The sequence below is a fragment of the Sarcophilus harrisii genome, chromosome 4, assembly GCF_902635505.1.
Source record: "Sarcophilus harrisii chromosome 4, mSarHar1.11, whole genome shotgun sequence".
In the NCBI taxonomy this organism is placed as follows: domain Eukaryota; kingdom Metazoa; phylum Chordata; class Mammalia; order Dasyuromorphia; family Dasyuridae; genus Sarcophilus; species Sarcophilus harrisii.
The window spans coordinates 384,862,273-384,869,917 of record NC_045429.1 but is presented as its reverse complement, the minus strand read 5'-3'; positions in this window follow the sequence as shown (position 1 = coordinate 384,869,917).

The following is a 7,645-nucleotide window of genomic DNA, read 5'->3' as shown; positions in this document are numbered from 1 at the left end:
GATGATGATGGTTGGGATGGAAAATACAACCATTCAAATATCTGATCCTGATAATGTAATACACGTGTAGGTTGCTGAAAAGTAGCTTTATAATGTCTGATGAAATTCTTGACAGCTTACTGTCTTGAACTTTCCCTTTTTATGATCTATAATGAATCTAAAGCAGATTGTGTTATTTGTCTAGGGGAATCCAATTTTGGCACCCCTAGTAAATAGTAATATGAAGATTGTTCATCATCATTGGTAATATTCACATAAGGTCTGATGCAATTTATATCTCCTATGTGTTTTTGAAAATCATTCAATATTTTTAATGTATCTTTCCTTAATTGTACCTTATGAGGTTTGATCTCTTGAGGTCTTACAATAGGGCCTCAATAATTATATAGGAGTTCCAGTTGGATTTTGTCTGGGGCTACTCTCAGTCCATATTTTTCAAATTGCTGTGTAAAACTTTCAAGAATAGTTGGTAATTCTTGCTTTCTAGGATAAGCACATAAGGTGTCATCCATGAATAATATAAGCTTGTGGCTATTGTAGTCTAATGAGTTGGAGGATTTGGTCTACATATTGTTGACACATTGTGGGACTGTTCTTCATTCCTTAAGGGAGAACTTTTCACTGATAATATTTGTGGAGGGCTTTAAGATTAAAGCAAAATATTGACAATTCTGTTTTTATAAGGAACTAGTATAGAAATAATCCTGTAAATCCATAACCCATAATGGCCAATTTGCTGGGATCATAGCAAAGGATAATAATCCAGGCTGCAAAGCTCCCATGCTTTCCATTCTTTCATTAACTTTCCCAAGATCTGTTAACATTCTCCATTTCCCTGATTTCTTCTTAAAGCGCAAATATGAAGGAATTCCAGGGACTAGTGCTGGGTTCAATATGTCCTTTTTCTAACTTCTCCTTGATTATGATTTCCTAAGCTTCCAGCTGTTCTATCCAAATCGGAGGTCTTTCCTTCCATTATATGGGGGAGGACCTTCATTTCCTCAACAGTGGCCATTAATAAAAATCTTCTGTTCCTCTTTTAATTCAAGCAATGTATAGCTTGAGTCAATCTGTCTCAGAAATCTGTGACGCTCTCATTTGGTTTCTATAATATTTTCATAAATCATGTTTCCTTATCCATTCTTCCTGGTATTTGAGCCCAAGTTTTTTGGACAGTGGGAGCAATCTGCCTGTGCACCTATATATCATAGTCCAATTGGTGACTGAGGGGAGTATAAGTCCAGGTCCCTGTCAATTGTTCAAATGTAACATTAACATGCATTTGATTATTTTGTCTGTCCATTTTCTGACATTCCTCATAAAAGGCAGCTTTCCATGTATAATAATCTTCCCCATCCAAAGCAATTCTGGATACTCGGTGCCCATCAAGAGGGCACAAAATGGAATTTGCTATTGTCTCTATCAAGGTTTACACAGGGACTGTTGGTCTAGATTGGGATGTCCCTGTCTTTAGTTCTTTCAGTATTTTGAATTCCAAAGGATGATAGTCTCTACGCATATTGCCTGGATTCTGTGGATTGGGAACTTCCAATACCCCACACAACATGTGTATATCAAGGGGAAAGTCTTCGGTTTCTTTCTCTGCCTTGAGGGCCAGCTGTACCACAGTTAACTGCAATCCCTCTGACCTCTGGTAGATAACTTGCTCCATTCTGTATTTTCTATCTCCTCCTACCAATGGCAGGAAGGAAGAGGAGGAGCAGTGAGGTGATTTGTTTTTAATCCCCATGTTTCATAAATCTTATTAACCTCCTCATCCTGCAGCTCCTTTTCTTCTCCATTCTCATTTTCACTCTCCTCACCCCCTTTGTTATGTATGGCTGTACCTGCCTCTGCTTTCAATGTTTTTGTAGCTAAAGGACCGTTTTTGTGGGGCTTGTGAGCAGATTTTTAACGCGTTCCAAATAGAGGATGCTGTTACGGGAAAGGCTCCCGGACCTTCGGCTCAAAATCTTTCTTTCACCTGCTTTCCTACTGTCTCCCATTTATCTAGGTCAAGAGTATCTTGGGCCAGGAACCAAGGACAGCATTTCTCTACACATTGCATGAATTCTTTCAATTGTTCATTTGGAATAAATAATCCTCCATCTTTTACTACCTTTTTCTTTTTTTTAATTTTTAAAGTTTTTTATTTTCAGAACACTTGCATGGAAAATTTGACAACAGTGACTTGCCTAACCTTGTGTTTAAGATTTTATCTTCCTTCCCCCTTGACAAGCAATCCAATATATATTAAACATATTAAAATGTATGTTAAATCCAATATGTATAAACATATTTATACTATTCTCTTGCTGCATAAGAAAAATCAGATCAAAAAAAGAAAATAAATGTTTTACTACCTTTTTCAATACCTTTAAATACAGCTCTCTTTGTTTTTCTCCTGACTGAGACTGTTCCATTTTACTAAGTGAAACAAAGTAAAATTCAAATTAGCCCACAGCTTAAATGAAACTACGGCTCCACTTCTACCTCCACTCCCAGCCACCCCTGCTGATTCTATGCTTTCCCGCTGCCCCCCTCCCTTTCCTGAGCTGCTCGGGAGTCTTGATTGATTGGGGGTACTTTGTCCTCCTCACTGCTTCTCTGTGTTGTCTATGTCTCCAGATCAAGGGCCTCAGCAAGGAGAAAGTATAATGCAGGACAGGCAGGTGCTTCAGCAAAGAAGTCCGTTTACTGATCACAGAGCCAGGGTTTATATACCTTTTATTTTTCTTTATTTATTTTGCTGAGGCAATTGGGGCTAAGTGACTTGCCCAGGGTCACACAGCCAGGAAGTGTGAGATCAGATTTGAACTCAGGTCCTCCTGACTTCAGGGCTGCCCCGGTTTATATACCTTTTAATCTAGCATTGCAACAGCGGCAGATATCTCCAAGCTACTTAGTTTATATTCCATGGTTACAGTTTAGCTAGACATTAACATTAAAAAGAGACTAGTGCAAGCCATTTATGACAACATAATCATAAATCACATAAATTCGTGATAAATTGTCTACTCCTGTTATCATTTATTACCAAGGTTATCATATTTATTTTCAACATGCTTTCCTGATTCCTACACGTTCACATAGATGGCTTCCTGATTGATTGTATTCTTGTGCTAGCAGCACTTTCTGGTACCTATCAGATCAGTGCGTCCTAGTCTCAACTTTGGTCATGGAGGAGCGGTGAGCTCACTTGCAAAATGATCCACAGCTGCACAGAAAGCATGTTAACCTTTACATAGCTTTCTGGGTGCTCTGCTTGTTTTTTTTTTCTTTTTAATTAAAGCTTTTTATTTTCAAAACATATGCATGGGTAATTTTTCAACCCTTGTATAGCCTTGTGTTCCAAATTTTTCCCTCCTTCCCCCCACCCTTAGATGGCAAGCCATCCAATATGTAATACATATTAAAATATGTTAAATCCAATATATGTAAACATTTATACAATTATCCTTCTGCACAAGAAAAATTAGATCAAAAGAGAAAGAAAACGAGTAAGAAAATAAAATAGAAGCGAACAACAACAAAAAAGTGAAAATGCTAGTGATCCACATTCAGTTCCCACAGCCCTCTCTCTGGGTGTATGGCTCTGTTCCTCACAAGATCATTGGAACTGAACTCAATCATCTCATTGTTGAAAAGAGCCCGTCCATCAGAATCAATTATTGTATAATCTTGTTGCTGTATACAATGATCTCCTGTCCTGCTCATTTCACTTAGCATCAGTTCATGGCTTCTCTGAAATCATCCTGCTGGTCATTTCTTATAGAACAATATTGTTCCATAACATTCATACATGGGTGCTCTGCTTGTTGCTGGACCTCTACAGAATTTGATTTTTAAAAACATTGAAAGACTTCAAAAGATTTTGAAAGATTTCTGATCCATGTAGTGAGCAGTTATAGCTGCAAAGAACATATGATTAAGCATGTTCCCATCTGTCAGAGAGATGATGGACTCAAGGTACAAAAGAGAGATATATTTCTAGATTTGTTTTGCTTTACTCTGTTTATTCATTCAAAGGACTATCCCCTTTCTTTTGCTTTTGTTTTAATGGGAGGAGGTGTTTGAAGAAAGAATTGAGGGTAGCAATGTCCAGAAAAGAGAGTCATTGAAACATTTTAAAAATATACGACAGGGGAGAACCAGTCAAGATGAAGAACAGGTTTTACAACCCAGGTTCCCCTACAATGACATCAAGAACTAAGAAGGATGCTGAACTGAATACTTATGAAAAATCAAAGGAAAAATAATAATGAGATATCTTTTGAGACTTTAAATTACAAATTCAACCTAAAGGCAGTGCGGTGGTTAGAGCTCTGGCCTGAAGTTAGGAGGACCTAAGTTCAAATCTGGTCTCAGATACTTAATATTTACTAGGTGGGAGACCAAGGCTAAGTCACTTAACCCAAATTGCCTCACAAAAAATGGAAAAGAACAGAAAAGGAATCAGGAGAACTTATTTTCTCAAAAAGCAACGGGAGACAAATTGAAATCTACTTGAATATTATGAAATTGATATCACTTGAACTGATATAAACTGAAGTGAATAAAACTAGAACAATTCAAATTATAAGTATAATATTATTAAAAAATGAGCAATTTTGAAAGATTTTTAAAACTCTGATCAATTATGACTCCAGAGAACTGATGATTCAAAATGGGACCTTTCAACTGACAAAGTTTTCTGTCAGCCCAGAATCATTCGTGCATTTTTGAACATGACCAACTTAGGAATTTGTTTTGCTTCACTCTAAATATATTTTGACTGTTTCTTTCCATAGGAGAAGAAGGAGGAGAAGGGAAAGAGAGTCAATGTTTGTTAATGGAAAAAAATTAAGAAACAGCAAGGTTCAGAAAGAAATACAGAAAAGTAGGACGGTTTTGAAAGATGTAGAATTATTTAAATTAAAATATAGAGCATTATATGGTTTTTAAAAAGCTAATCATATAAAATAGAGATTTATAGTTTCACAATCCTTTTTGTGTTCTTTTATCTATATGGAAATGCTTTTTGGTGTTTAAATTCAGAATAAATAAAAAGAATTATTCACATTTCTCATTTCTTACATTGAGATAATGGTTTACTTCATTTTTTCTTGAAAGAATTGGAAATAGTCTGATAAAGAATTAGAAGGTAGACTAGAGTCAGGAAATCTGCTCTGTTCTTGCTTTAACACTGATCCATTGTGATTTGTGGCAAATTGCTTAGCCTCCTATGTCTTTCCCAGTTACTATAAAATGGATATAGTGATGCTTGATGGCAAGTGCTTTTTTTTTTTTTGCTAAAATTCCTATAGGGCTTATACCCAACATGACATAATTTAATAATTTCATAATATTCTGCAAATATCCATTATATAATAATTGTCTAGTAATAATATCATCAAGTAATGACTTAAATACTCATGAAGAGGCTTTTTCAAATATATATGTGTATATACGAATTAAACCTGATAATATCTAGTCTATCCTTTATTTTAAAAAAGTCTTAATGATAAATTTTATTTCAAAACATCATATAAACTCTTAGTGTGATCCTAATTGATTTCTCCATAATGTTCAATTCCTGGAAAGTTAGGTAAAACAACAACAAAAAGTGTTTCTATTGATGATAGATGTAACCTTAGAGTTTAGTAGTTTGACATTTGACAAAAGAAAGGATACATGCATGCATTATAAGTTAAGAACTTCATCATACTTTTTTTGTTTGAATTTTGCTGTCATTTAGGCTTCATTTTATAGAATTATAGTAGTAATAACTACTGACCCAATTTATATAACATTTTTAGGAGAATAATCTATATGTAAAGTCACTGATCCTTGAAAGTCCAAAACCACATCATGGAAAAGAAGATAAAATATTAAACAAACTATAAAAATATAGCCACACCACAAGATCCCTTAATGAGGTATAATTATGTCTGTTGGGAATTAGAAGGTACTAACAGCATTGGATGAGCTTTGATTAGCCATTCCCCTAGGTGACCCTTAAAGGACACAATCCAATTAAAGACACATCCTTCAGACAGACATGGCTACAAGAAGCAGTCATTTGTCTAAGGCAGTATCTAGGAGCAATGACTTTTAGCAGTAAAGAAGACACTTGACTATGAGCTCCAAGTAGCCTTGGTATTTGAGGGTTTAGTGGCTGAGAACTTATTCCACACAAAAGGAAGGACTTTTTGGCCCTGAAGTAATAGAGGAATTAGTAGGTTTCATGTACACTTCATTTCCATTGCATTGTAAATTTGTGCCCACTTTTCCATGAGAGAAGATGCCCTGAGTTTGTGGAGGAGAAAAAAGGGGGAACAAACATTTAATATATAGCTACTATATTTTAGACCCTATGCTAAGTGCTTACAAATATTATCTCATTTGATCCTTACAATAACTCTACAAGATAAGTTCTGTTATTATCCTTATTGTATACTTGAGGCAAACAGAGATTAAGTGATTTTTCCAGCGTCACACAGATAATAAGTATTTGAGACTAGATTTGATTTTAGATATTCATGATTACAAAATAAGTATTCTATTCAATGCTCCAAGGAATGTTTGGTAGCTACGGTCCTTACTATGTCTTATTAGCAAATGCTACTGTGAAGAACCACTTGTATCTGCTGGTTGATGGTTAATGGGAAGTGTATATACTGACTGGGATTTGTAAGCTATAGAAGTTGGGGCCAGTACACCCAAAAACCTGAAAGTAGCAGCTATTTTCAGGGTACCCAGCCTGAGTGTATGAGGACAATTTCTGGAGAAACCTTGAGAAGGTGCTACTTATATATGTGCCAAGGTTATTCTTGATAAGGATAATAGAAAGAAACAGATTTTTATAAATGATATTCCATAGGAAACCACAACTTTACTATCACAGAAATGGCTGAAAGATGTAGACATTATAAGATATCACTGGGATTATTGACTATAAATAAGGTTATTTGGTAAAGCAAAATGCCAACTTAAGGGTTCTTCTTCAATAAAATGTCTCCTTGAATAACAAAATTATATAAAATTTCTTGAAAAATGCAAGAGAATAACTGTTTCTGACTAACTTCAGTCATTAATATCAAGCAAAATATAAAGCAGGGGAATGTTTGCCTGCCAGTAGAATTCATCATTGTTATGGATAGAAAAAGCTTTATTAAAAGATTATTTTGTGCTAAGATCTGTACTAAGTACTGAGGATGCAAAAACAAGAAAAGCAATTCTTACCTTTAAGGAGCTTACATTCTAAAGGGGGAAGATGGAATATAAAGGGAAGCTGGGAGAGAAAGGAGGAATATAGTCACATGGTGTAGAAGTGACCCAAAATTGACTTAGAGGTCTGGCTCCTAGCAAAATGTGGAAAAAATTTAGGTAACAGAGCCCAGAATGTCAATAGTAGAGTCTTAGTTTTATTTTTTTAAAAAGCTGAGTCTGAGGTTCTTGAGGGAGAGGGATGAAGGTTGGAGAATAAATCTCCTGTTATGAATGTGGCCAGGAAATGTCTTGGAGGACATATAGTATTGATTTCAATTCAGTGAAGGATTACCTAGGATGGTCAGATCCTCCAAATGCTGCTTTGTGTGTACCATTTTCTGTTGAATCAAGCCTTTGAATGAAATTAATAACTAAAGAGTTTGACCTACACTCA